The sequence below is a fragment of the Sarcophilus harrisii genome, chromosome 5, assembly GCF_902635505.1.
Source record: "Sarcophilus harrisii chromosome 5, mSarHar1.11, whole genome shotgun sequence".
Lineage (NCBI taxonomy): Eukaryota > Metazoa > Chordata > Mammalia > Dasyuromorphia > Dasyuridae > Sarcophilus > Sarcophilus harrisii.
In genome coordinates this window covers 281,447,415-281,461,831 of record NC_045430.1, presented here as the reverse complement: position 1 = coordinate 281,461,831, position 14,417 = coordinate 281,447,415, and the positions used below count along the sequence as shown (strand labels likewise).

Sequence of the window (14,417 nt, the reverse complement as noted above, 5' to 3'; positions counted from 1 at the left end):
ACCTTTGTCAGGAGAATCGGTCAGGATCCCAGAATGTTGGTTATACCCCATTGGCTAACCAAAGTTGTCTCCTTGAGCAACCACAAAATCGAGTCCCAAAACAAATCCTGGAACAACAGAACCAGTTAAAAAAAAGTAAGAGCAGCAAGAGAGGAGAGCATAGTCTAGGCAAGTTCAGCAAGATAGCAGCAAGCCCCACTTCAGCAAAATAGTGGGAGATCCTGATTTGCATTGCTTTGGAGCAGGAAAATATCACTGCCAGGCCCCCAAGCCATGTGCATTAGCAAAGATAGGGAGAGGAATAAGTAGAATTTCGTTTTTAGATGCACCATGAATTTCAGCATAACCCTGGAAAAAATAGGCAGTTGCCAGGAATGTTTCATTATTGCCCCTGGGAAACTGAAGGAAAACCCCACCAGCTTCAGCACACAGTAGATGCCAGCATTAGAATCCTGGCACTTCTATAGCCTCTGGCCTCCAGTAGCACTAGCTCTCTCTCAATGGGCCCCTCACAGTCCTTAGGGTAACATTAGTGCAAATAAAGAGCCAAAGCCTATAGTTCCCAGCACAAGAAATCTGAAATTGTGTCCCTTTGGTATAATAATCAGAACTCAAATTTAAAAGAGGAAAAAGGCTAAAGAAAGCAAGTAAAAAACCAAGAAAATAATCTGACCCTAAAACGTTATTATGGTGACAGGGAAGATCAAGACACAAATTTAGAAAATGACAAAAAATGCTAATTTTTTATGGGCAAATACACAAAGAAAAGTGGGAAGTGATTCTCAAGCCCAGAAACAACTTATGGAAGAGTTGAAAAAGGAGCTTGAAATCACACAGAAAAGTAGAGGAAAAATGGGGGGAAATGAGAGATTTGGAAGATAATTATGACTTTTAAAAAGAGTCAACAACTTTGAAAAAGAAAATAATTGTTTAAAAAGTAAAATTGACCCAATGGGAAAAAAAAAACACACAAGCTAATTTGAAGAGCAGTTCCTTAAAAGCTAGGATTGAATCAGTGGAAGCTAGTGGCTCTATGAGATAACAATCAAGCAAATTCAAGAGGAAGAAAAATCAAATACTGCATTGGGGGGAAAATCTATCTAGGAAAGACAGTCCTAGGATCCTTTGAGTACTTGAGAGTCATAATCAAAAGGAACACCTGGACAGCATCTTTCAAGAAATTATCAAGAAAAAAAATGTCCTAATATTCTGGAACCAAAGGGAAAAATAGGCATTGAAAGAATACAACAATCACCTTAGGAAAGAAATCCCAAAATTAAAAAAAATCAAGGGACATTATAAATTATTTATAATTTGCCCAGAGGACAAATTACAAAACTATTAGGTCAAGGGAAAAATACTGCAAGTAGCCAACAATAAACAATCATTGAATATGAAAGTCTGCAAGACAAAGGAACTAGGGCTAAAACCAAAAATCACCTACCAAATGAAATAAACCATAATACTTCAAGAGACAAGAGGAGAAAAAAGTCATGCAATAAAATAAAAGGATTCAAACTTTTATAAAAAGACCAGAACTGAATAACAATAACTACATATTTAATATCAAGACCCAAAAGGAGCCTAAAAGGGGAAAATAAAACACAAGAGATACAATGGAGCTGAATTATTTACATTCCTACATGGGAAGATGATGTTTGTAATTTGTAAAAATTATACCATTAAAAAATTTACCAGTACTAACACAGCTAGAAGGAACACATACGCACACATGCGCGCACACACAAACACAGTACAAGTATAAGGTGAATCTGAGATAATGTCATTAAGAAAAACATTAAAGTGTGAGAAAGTGTACACTGGGTACAGAAAAAAGGGACTGAGAAAATGGGTAAAGTATTTCACATGAAGAGGTGTGAAAAAAACTATTACAATGAAAAGAAAGGTGGGAGGGAGTGTGATAAACATTTCTTGAACCTTACTTTCATCAGCATTGACTCAAAGAGGCAATAATATACACAATGATTTGAATGCAGAAATCTATCTGACCTGACAGGGAAGTGGAGAGGAGGATATTATTTAAAGAGTGGTGGTGGGGACTGACAGAAGGGACAGCAGACTGCAGAAACTGGTATACAGAAGCAAAAAAACTATAAAGGAGGGAAAGGGTAAAAAGTGAGAGAGGACAAGCAAAAGGAAAAAAAATAGGATAAGAGAAATATAAAGTTAGTAATCATACGTGTGAACATGAATAGGATGTATTTTCCATCAACAAACGTGGATAGGAGAGTTGATCAGAAACCAAAATCCTATAATATGTTGTTTACAAGAAACATACTTAAGGCAGAAACTCATAGATAGAGTAAGATAATTGGCTGGAAAAGAATTTATTATGCTTCAGTTGAAGAAAACAGATAAAAAAAATAACAACAAGAAGAAAGGAAAAAATAAACAGAGGTAGCAATTCTGATCTCAGAAAAAAAACAAAAGCAAAAATAGACAATTTAAAAAGATGGAGAAAAAAACTACATCTTGCTAAAAAGATAATATAGAAAATACATAACAATACTAAACAGATATTCTCCAAATGCTATAGCATTCTTTTTAATTTTCAAAAGTATTTTATTTTTCCAACTCCATGTAAAAATAGTTTTCAACATTCATTTCTGAAAGTACTTGTATTCCAAATTTTTCTCCCTCCCTCCCTTACCTGCCCCTCGCCCAAGAAAGCAAGTGATCTGATGTAGGTTAAATATGTGCAATTCTTTTACATATATTTTCATATTTGTCATGTTTTGCAAGAAAGATCAGACTGAAAGGGAAAATACAATGAAAAATAAAACAAACAAACAAAAAGTGAAAACACTATGCTTCAATACATATTCAGTCTTCATAATTAATTCTCTTTTTGCATACAGATGGTACTTTTCATCCCAAGTCCATTGGAATTGCCTTGATCCACCATAGAAGAATCAAGTACAAGTTGATCATCACATAAGTGATGCACATCACTTTGGATGCACATCAATTTGGGAATAATTGAATAAGTTGTGGTATATAGATATAATGAAATACTATTGTGCAATAAGAAATGATTAAGAGAGAAATTTCAGAAAAAAATATGGGAAGACTTGTATGAACTGATAAAGTATAATGAGAAGAACCAGAAAAAAAAACATTGTACACAGTTTCAGCAACATTGTGTAATAATTAGGTATGATTGACTCAACTCTTCTACACAATGATCTAAGACAAGTACAAATTACTCACAAAAGAAAATACTGTCTCAATTCATTTAATGAACTGGTATACTCTAAATGCAAAATGAAGCATACTTTTTTTTTTCTTTAATGAACTTTTTTTTCCCCCTTTTGATGTTTCTTCTTTCAGAACTGTGATTAATAATGCAAATATATTTTACATGATAACATAAGTTATTGTTCTATTGTGCTAAATTTCACAGAAAACACATCGTAAAATAGATTGTCGTACAAGTAGGGAAATAAATGATATTATGAATATTATGAAAAATCTACAGGACAATCACATAAGTGGGATCACAAGGTAAATTGTAATTAAAATCCATGTTTGCTATGTAAACATTAAGTACTATGATTTTGGAGAATGGTGATATCCTTTCATTTCAGTGAATTTAAAAGTTTTCATGGAAGACAGGGAAATGGAATCAGATGATGTTTGACCTCTTCATTTTTATCCACAATGAATGGATGGAATCATTAATCCAAAAGTGGTCAGCTAATGCCATGGGGCTTGAAGTTAAAACATAATGTCACAAGAGTGAGAGAACAGAAGCATAACTAGATGATAATCCATGTAAAATTAATCATCTTGGAGCCTTGGTAAATCACAAGTTCAATGTGTATCAAAGGGATAAAATAGAAACCAAGGAAGCTCATATAGACTTGAGCTACATCTAGAGAGGAACAACTATGGGATTAGTGAAGTGACATCTTTCTCTGTTCCTTGATCATACTGGGACTCCTTTTGGAAGGAGTCCAATTAGCAGCAATGGTTGTGATGTAGGGCAACCAGTTTGGTATAGAACTTGCAATCATAGTGTCTGAGGCTAGATTAAAGGGACTGGGTCCCCGAAGAAAAAAAGATTATGTGGCGTATGGCAATATTCTTTTACCATTAAAAGTTTTCCATGTGCAAGAAAGGTAAATTTTAAATTATCCCATGAAGTCAACCCAAGCTAACAGTTTTTGTAGGTATTAAAATTTATATAGTCTTTTAAGGTTTTCAAAGTATTATATATATATATATATATATATATATATATATATATATATATATATATATATATGTATGTGTGTGTGTGTTATTTTATCTGAGTCAGTAGGTAAGTGCTATATTATTCTCACTCCTAGCCAAGGGAAAAAAAGATTAAGTGATTTGGCCATAGTAATAACTCTTATGGCAATGAGGTCTGATGGGAGCTCAGGTCTTTCTGACTTGAAGTTACAGGCAGCACACCATCTAACTATCTCCCAGGATCAGTGATTGGAAGTCACAGAGGCAGATTTTAACTCAATGAAAGGAAACCTTCTTACCAATTAAAATTATTCAATAATACATGAACTTTCTTAGTAGGAAATGTTTTCCCATTTTTCTTCAAGTTTTTTAAATGTTTGTGTCTGTACATGTGTGCATATGTGAATAGTTGTTTAGTCATGTGTTTGAAAAGATAGCTTCAAACATCCCTTCTGTTGTAGGAGTTCTGTGTTTTGCTTTGCTTTCAATAATGAAAATGGAGGAACATATTTATTAACTAGTATAATAACAAGACTTAGCAAATATTTTGAATGGGGGAGTAGGATTTGTCAAAAATGATTTTATCTGATTTTGCCTGATTGATAGAGGGACAGTGATATCATGAAAATAAATCAGAAAATTTGGATGTAGAACAGGAATTGTTTTTAATAGGGAAAAGATGAATTTCATAAGAGACATTTTATGTTGGATGATGGCATGAAATCTAAGGAGAATTAAAATGAAATTATGTTTGACTCACAATTTTCATATGGCAAGGATATGGAGTATAGAATGTTGAGTGGTTAAATCCATCCTAAATGGACTAAGCAGATATTAAGAGATCAGGTCTATATTTTGCTTTTACTCTTTTCTCAAAGAAAACTAAATCACAGGCCTGGATGTCCCAGGACTAAAGAAATGGGCAGCTGTGAAGTAGTGCATTCATCAAATCTCCCACTTTCCATGGTCCAAAATAAAATTTCACACATCTGTGAGACATAAAATTACATACATAAAGAGAGATACAATCTTATTGGAAGATGATATAAACAGTGAGCAGTGTCTGAGGAAAATATTAATCCAAGCTGGTAACAGGAGAGAAGAGTATTGGATCATCCAGAAATTTAACACAAAACTCTCAGCAGCCATTTGGTCAAAGGACATTTATAACCCAAGTCAGTAATGGCTTGGCTAATTGTGACATGATCAATCAAGAGAGAATCAAACCATTTTCAATAAGGAATAATGAAGTCACACGTCTTTGTCCAGTTTAAAACCTTAGAGAAAACAATGACAACTGGACAGGGGCCTGGTTATATATTTGAGAAATAATATGTCAAATGGTTTCAATTGTAATTTGACAGAGTGGAACATAGTTGAGCTGTTCAATGCTATGCTACCAAGTAGTGTTGGGCCTTCAGAATTATTATCAGTTTTCTTTAAATGCAACTTTATCTACAACATAAGACCAAAAAATTTTTAAAGTCTTCAAAATGTCCAGAGGAACATAGATTCATACTGAAATCTGTGATAAATAATTTTTCAAAAAATACATCTGATCATTGATCAAATATTCAGGCAGCCATTATGTACACAAAGTGGGGTCACCTGGGAGACAGATGGTTTTTGTTCTCCTTGATTTCCAAAACAAGAATTCATTAAGCCTTCTGTATCTCAACAAGGACTTTCTAATGTTCTCTCTATCCTGAAGGAGTGAACAACACTGGATGCTGGTCACACAACTCTGTTGCTAGATGTTTTGAAGACTCAGTTATTTGGCAAAAGCGATTAACATTAACATTGAAGACCTGTGTTTGCCTTAAATTTATGCTGTCAAGTGGTGGAAAATGCCATTTTTCCATAATTTCAAGGTTTAAGCAATATTTTTCTTGCCTTTGCAATCTGAGATCTCTCTTCTATTATTAATGGTTTGAAATAATTTTCATAAAGTTGTTAATAATTTAGGGTTCTTGGGATCTGTTTATGACCTCTGACTTTTCATCTTCTGGATTCACTTCTTTTCCCACCTATTTAGTCCCCACCTTAATGCTCTGCCTTCATAACAAGGATTTCAATGTGCATAAAATTAGAGTATCACAGATTTAGATATGGAAGGTACATTGGAGCTCATTTAGAACAGCCCTTTCATTTTACAAAGACAGAAACCATAACACGGATATGTCATCACTCAAATAATTAGCAGAGGCAGAATGAGAAGCCAGATTCCTTACTACTCAAGTTCTTTCCTTGCAAGCCAGAATCTGGTACCAAAATGTAAGATTCTCAGGTTCAGTTTCTTGGGGGTCTTTGAGGCAGCCTTCCTTTAAGTCAGAGTAATCACCAGAAGAGTAGCCAGGGGTTAAAGTCCAAATCCTTTCTTATTCCCTCGCCTGATGTTGGGCAGCTTTCTGGTGAGCTTTTCAGTCTGGCCTTGGTCTTAGTGGGGAAAGTGCAGGAGGCCAGGCCAGTCCCCAGGAAGATCGAAGATCAAATTGAATTTCTCCCCTTGGTTCTGAGAGCTTAAGCTCCTGCCTCCAATCCTTTGTCTTCTCTGCCTCTCCCAATCTGTGACTCAACCTAGCTGAGGCTCCCAGCTTATATGCTCTACATAGAGTATAAACCAATCATTATATCACTAGGAAACTATTATTTGTTATAAAATTAAATCAATCATACTGAACCATACTAAACTAGATAACCACTGTCTCATCAATTCCACTTAGTTAGTACCTTGTAAGAAGTTCAGAGTTCTAGCCCATAACACTTTTCCTTGCAAAGACTCATGTCTCCCATCTTGTTAGCTTCTTCACTGCCTACCATCCATCTATGTCTTCCTTCTACCCCGGCACCCAAAGGTTTGATCAGACTTTGGAGAGCATCTCACCCATAGCTGTGTTACCATCATGATACTGAACTCTCAAGTTCTTCTATAATCTGAATTCTCATTCTTCCACCTCTCCCACTATTTTATTCTCATTAAAATATTTTTTTCAGTCTTACCACACTCCTACTTCCTTTACTCTTTTACTGAGGAAATTGATGGTGTAGTGGTCTGAGAGTTCTAATCAGGCCTCAGTAACATACTTGATGTGTGATAAATCACTTAACTTCTATTTGCCTTAGTTAATTTTAAAGTAAAACTCTGCAAGTTAGTTAAATAACTTACAGAGTTGTTTTGGGATCAAAGTACATGTAAATTAAAAAAAAAAGAAAAAAGTGCAAGGTGCAGAGTATAGCACACAGTAAGTATTATATTAATACTTATTCATGTCCCTTTCTTTTAACTTTTCCTCTACTTATTGCCCCTTGTCTGGGTTATTTTTCCATGCCTTCCCTGCTCCTTGATCCCATGAATAACCAGTTCAATTATATGCCTGGATTATATGTTCTTTATTGCTCCTCTCTTTCTCCCATCACTGTTTTATCCACATCCCATCCTGCCTTACTCCCACTAATGATTATTCACTCCCATTTATGTGCTGCTAAATCCTCTATTCAAAGGTTAATGACAACATTCATTGTTTTTATGGCAATTTTATGTTTCCTTCTTCAGCTGAGTCCTCACCTTTTGTGGATAATCTTTTCCACCTTGTTTATTCCCTATTAAAATATAGGAGGAGAAAATGGTTTGCTTCCTATTTTCCTGAGAAAACTTTGTATATACATTGTGAGCTTCCTCCTTTATCCATTTTAAACATCAAATCCCCTCTACTTTATCCCCAATTCTTCTTGCCAACCATGATGCATATATTTGTAGCACTGATCTCATATAATCCTAATTAAATATAAAACTTTTTCTCAATCATTCTCTAACATTTCTTTCTATAATCCTTCTTCCTTTAAATGACTCCTTTCTTAGTGTCTGTAACATAGTTCAGGTCTCCCCCATCATAAAACAAACAAGAGTCAAATACCTTTAATTTGAGACTGATAATCCTGTTAAGCTCCTGTCCTAAGATAGGAAAACTTATAGAAAATTTATCTGAATTCTATTGATATTTATCTGATCCAAATTACCTGTCCTCTCTATCAATGCAACCCTATGTAAGTTAAGGCCCCCATTACCTTTGCCCTGGATTTTTAACAGCACCCTGTGAACCTATGTCGAGTCTATTTTGTTCACAGCTCCCAGAATGATCTCCTTGAAATAGAAATTTATCATTGACCTGTCCCCAAAGATTGCATTAACCCCTATGGCTTCAAAATTGAAAATACATCCTCTTCTTCCTCTTCAGTCAAGCACTGAATGATCATCACAATATGTCGCAAAATAATATTCTTAGATACAGCAAACCCATACCTTTCACTCATTCTGCATTCCTGCCAAATGCCTGAACTTGCCTGTTCCTTGCAAATCTATTTTCCTTTCCATAGTTTATATTGTACTCCCCCTCTTCATTTCCACGTCTTTTAATTCCTAGCTAATTTTGAGATCCATTTCAGGAGCTTCTGGCTGAAATCTTTCTGTATGTCCTAATTGATTGATCCTACTCTTTAGAACATCTGGAACATACTTATGGTAGTTATTCTATCTTCCAGTAAAATATAAGCTCTCAAAACAAAAGCTGATTTTTATGTTTGATTTTGCCTGCCTAATATCAGTAACATAATTTGAAGTGAATAATAATGAAAAATAGAAAAATGATCATATGAAAGAATGCTCTAAGTCATGATTAATTAGGAAAATGAAAATTAAAACAATATTGAGATATCATTTTACACCACCAGATCAGCTAAAATGACAGAAGGGGAAAATGACAAATGTTGGAAGGATGTGGAAAAATCTAGACATTATTTCATTTTTGGTAAAATTGTGAACTGATCCAACCATTTTGGAGAGCAATATGGAACTATAATCAAAGAGTTCTTAAACTACCTATATACCTTTTGATGCAGCAATACTGCTCATTAGTCTATTCCTGAAGATAATAAACTGTTGGAATCCTTACAAAGTGTTGACTTATAAGAGTTGATAGAGACAATAATTATCTAATTTAGCATGGTTCAGTATGATTGATCTGATCCTAAGAGGAGATGTTATGGGCCAGAACTTGAACCAAGGTACTAAGTGGAATTGAGGAGACAATGTTTAAATCTAGTTTAGCATTGATTTAATCATCAACAAATAATGGTTTTCCAGTGATATAATGATTGGTGTGTACTCAGTGAACAACATATAAGCAAAAAACTCTCAGGATCAAAGAGCATTCTAGGAGACACAGAAGCCCACAAGCCCACTCTCAGAGGCAGAGTCAGATTTATTCCATCTTCCATCTTCCATCTTCCACCTTTGTGCTGGCTGGAGGCTGAAGAAGGCAGAGGCAAAGGACAAGCTGCAAGAGTTCTTGGAACCAAGCAGAGAGAGAGGCCTCGAAGAAAGCTAACTGGGCCCAAGGAAAGAGATAAGAAATAAACGTTTGGATTTTATCAGCTGGCTGTAGTTGGAGTGATTATTACTCTAAACCGAAACTAAGGCTGCCTCCAGAAAACTCCCCAAGAAACCTGCTATCAGAGAGAACCAATTATATTGAAGAAAAAGAAGAACATCACAATAAAGGAAAAATAAAAATAATCTATATGTTTTAAAATGTTTAAAGCAGTTCTCTTTGTGAGGGCAAGGAATTAGAAGTTGCAGGGATGTCCCTCAACTAGGGAATGGCTGAACAAACTGTGATATATAATTATATGGAATTCTAATGTATTTGAAGAAATGATGAGCTCAATAATTTTAAAAAATGCAAAAACTGCAGAAAATAAAGAGCAAAATGAGGTAATAGCAATATTCTTGAGAAAAATTTTGAGGTAATAAATTATTTTGACTATTATAAATATGCAAATTAACTATAAAGAAAATATGAAGAAAGATCTGTCTACACACAGAGAAAGAACTGTTAAATAAAAGTTTAAATAGAATATGTTTATATATCTATATATAAACCTTTTTGTATCTAAACAGACATTTTAGGATGAAGTGGGATGGAAGTAAAAAAAAAAAAGAAAAAATATTACATGATAATTTTGTTTTATATTTCAAAAGAATAGCAAATTGTACATAATACATTATAATTTCACATATAATCTTCTTTTTATTGTATTATGTTAGGGAAATGCTGGTCTCATTCCATAAATTAAAAACAAATTTAACAAATAAAAATAGGTCAATAGTGTTATTTATAGATATAATAGGAGGTCTTGGATATACAAAAGTCATCACATGGAAGAATTTTGCCTTCTTTTGCATATTAATTTGGTTCTTATACTGTTCCACAAGCACATCAGAGTCGATTATATTTCAAATATTCAAATCACATTTGAGCTAGCCAATATTCATCCACATAATATGGCAATTAACTTCTGTGAAATGAAAGTCTGTGAGGGCCTGGAAAATTGTTCTCATAGATTGGCTGTGATTCATCAAATAGTTAAACATGAATTTGTCTCATTATGATCAACAGAGGAAAATATTAAAATAAAAAGTGACAGTTAAGCTTTATTTTAAAGTTGACAAATCTTTTTATGAATCTCTTTGTATTTCTTTCACTTAGAATTTCATTTCACCCATAGAGCTAAGATAAAAAACACTATGTTCCAGATACTTTATGGCTTAGAATGTTCAGCAAACTATAGCTCAAGCCTATGCCATAGTGCTTATTTCCACTAGTTAGTTAGATGAAATGTTTGATTCAAAGTCAAAGCATTAATGAAATTGCCTAGCATTAAAAAGTCGAACCAAAATGTTTCTCCTAAAATATTCAGAAATATACATGACCTACAGAGCTGTCACTGTGTTGTGGTGATATTACAATGCTGTTATTTCAAATCTACTCTCTCCTAATAACCCCCAACTCCACCCAATCTGCACACAGGTTTTACTTTCTAATTATTTTTATTAATTGTTGCATTTTTGCTCCAGCTGATATTCAGGTCACTATCATTTATTGGCTATGTTATGGTTAACAAGCTTATTCCTTACAGAAGATGGTAATAGTTCTGTTAAACAGCTCCTTTGGCAATATCTACAATCTCATAGGAGAAAAAAGTTCTCTCCAATATGGCCAAATCATTTCATTTCTAGTTGCACCTTACTTGTGTATCTCTACTTATATAGAAAGTTCATCTGTTCCCTAATCTTTACTTACATAGCTGTCACCTTAGTTCAAGCCTTTATTACAGATTACACAATCTATTATACAACTTTTTATTTGGCCTTCCTAACTCAAATCTCCCCAGACACCAATCCACCCTTCCCAGAATCTGAAGGATGATTTCATTAAAAACAAAGGTCATACTACACTCTTACCTTTATTCAATAAATTCTACTGGTTACCTATTAATACAAAGATAAAAAATAAATTGTCTTTGACATTTAAGTCTTTCCTAACATGGTCCTAATCTTCTTCTCTAGTCTTATTACATATTACTACCTTCTATTCTTTCTGTAGTCCAATCATTCTTTGCTATTCTTCATGAATACCTCATCTCCTATGTCTGTACCTTTATATAGTGTGTTAAATGTTCTTCTTGTGTCCATATGCCATAGTCATATGGGCAAATATGTCAAAAGTTATGGTTTCTTTTAAAATTCAAATCGAATGCCTCATTTTTAATGGGAATTATTTTTTGTCTTGTTTTATTTATTTATTTTTTTGTTTGTTTGTTTCACTCTTAGTTGTCAACAAAGACTGCCCTTCTAAGGCTGCCTTTCTTTTGTATTCCTCAATATGTTTGTATTGTCTCCCTGGTAGAATATAAGCTCCTTAAAGACAGATAGGCTCACCTCTCTGTTTCTAAGTCTAATTTCTATCATACTTCCTGGCCATTCTAGGCACTTAATAAATTCAACAGATTGATGAGACACAGCTTTCCTTAGTCAGTTCTAAGTCATTGACTGTCAAGCTCTTCCTATATGCCATACTGCTTTTAGAGGAGAATATATTTCCAGGATAGAGCCACATCCACTATTTTGTTCCTTCCTTCTGTCTCTTGGGTCCCTTAGTTTAAGCTTTATCCGACTCATGGATCTAAGGTGAATGTTAATTATTGTCTTTGTTACATGACTTTAGGTGGGATTTGAAAGTTCTCCTCTCTCAAAAAAAAAAAGACCTGAAAATAATTTTTAGGAAGATTATATATACATACACACATACATTTACACTTTGTTTTGCTTGATTGGTCTATGCAAAGGAATGGTGGATTACTAGGAGAGGAAAAAGTTTATGGATTTTATCCTGCTTCCCTCTCGTATATATATACATTTGTTATTGCCAATATACACTTAACTGTGACAGTTACTTCTCCAGACTCTATAACAAAGATGCCTCTGAAATGATATATATATATATATATATATATATATATATATATATATATATATATATATATTAACCCTAAACCCCTGGCACCCTGGTTTCTACAGCATGCTGCTTCTCATTTGAAAAAAAATTGTTTGCCATCTCATTTGAAATGGCAAAAAATCACCCTGAAATTGAGCGCTTTTGTTTAGACCAAGGAGGCCCAAGATTTGAGAATATTACTCTTTCTGGTTTCTGAAATTCATTAGCTCTCAGGTCATTAACTGATTTTTTTTTTTTTTGATAGCATTTTGTTCTTGAAAAGTACCAAAATGACATCATTTTTAGAGCTGAATTACTGAGTGTCCAACTGTGGCTGATCAAGCAAAGAAATGCTGTGACTCAAGTCAGACACAAATAGTCCCTATGAACATCTGGGGGACTCCTCTAATAAAAGAGATAATACTCAGACATCAATAAAGCACACACATATTTTCCTGGTTTACATATTTGTTCTATTGTTATTTTTCTATCACTCAGTCATATCCAATTCTTTGTGACCCCATGGATTGTCACTGTCTGTGGGGTTTTCTCTTCAAGGATACTGGAATGTTTTGCCATTTCCATCTCCAGTACATTAAGGCAAATAGAGGTTAATTGACTTGCTCAGCTAGTAAGGCTAGATTTGAACTCAGGTCTTCCTGGCTCTAGTCTCAGTGGTCTATCTACCAAGTCGTCTAGCTATTCTTCTATGTGTGTTCTATCATTTGCTTCAAAATAATTTTATTGTCTTTTTTCTTGTGTCATTCAATTCTCAAGTCCAATGAATATAAATCACATTTTAAAGATGAGAAACACTGTGGCATAGTAAGAACATTAGCCCGAGAGTTAAATGACTAGCTCTGAATATGTGACAGACACAGAGAGACAGAAATGGATATAAGAAGGACAAATAAAGTTTTGTTGCTGTTGTGTGTTGTGTTGTGTTTCTAGTAGTAGGGATGTTTATATGTTATGGAAACTTTGAGAAGATCCATTAGAGAGAAACCCAAGATGCATCTGCATGTGGCAGCAGAGAATGAATAAAGGGATAGTAAAGTCATGTCAGAGACAGGAGGGCTTGGGATCAAGGCTAGAATTGTTCATTTTCATTCTACTGCTGACATCTTTTGTATTTACATCACATCCATTTCCCAGCATTTCCCTCTTCTATCTCTCCATCCAAAGAGTAACTCTTGAATAAAAAATGATGGTGCATCCTTCAAAGTAAGGCACTTACCAGTGAAGTTGGATATAGCATGTGCTCTCTTAATCCTCCATGGTCCCCCATTTCTGCCAAGGAAGGATGGAGCTGCATCCCCATACCTCTTCTTTGAGGTGAAAGCAGTATCATGATGCTTATTAAAAAGATGATTGGAGCCACCTGAGGGAAATTAGAGGAAGTTTATACCTCCAGAGACACGAACCTGGCTTTATTATCCTCTCAGAGCCTTTTTAATGGCTCATCAAGGTCCTTTTTCCCCCAGATTCTCAAAAGACTTTACATTTTCCATTTTTCCACTCAAGCTCCTGAGCACGAATCTGGTATCATTACTCCTCTAAATAATAGGAAACTCCAGGATGGAGGTTAAATCGTTTCCTCAGGGTCATGGTGTATGTCAGGGGCAGAGAAAGAGTGATTGACTGGGTCTCCTGACTCCTGCTTCATCTATTACTTTATCAAAGGAAGTCAGCTGGGAGCAATTTATTTTTTTTTCTTTTTGGCTCTGTGGGTTAGTTATATCTCAATAAGAAAAAATGCTAAGATAAATCATGAACCTTTTACCTTGAGAGCTTCAAACACCTTTATAGTTGTTGGCATTTCTGAGTACTGAAACTCTATGGAGACTT

General features: G+C 34.4%; 1 long non-coding RNA gene across 1 annotated transcript in view; it reads right to left on the bottom strand.

The window, feature by feature from the left end:
* The window catches only part of LOC116419630, a 117,899-nt gene extending 103,951 nt beyond the window's left edge, over positions 1-13,948 (bottom strand). The window contains exon 1 of the long non-coding RNA XR_004229888.1: positions 13,807-13,948. This is a non-coding gene — a long non-coding RNA (uncharacterized LOC116419630). The remainder of the gene's footprint in view (positions 1-13,806) is intronic.
* Positions 13,949-14,417: the final 469 nt, after the last annotated feature.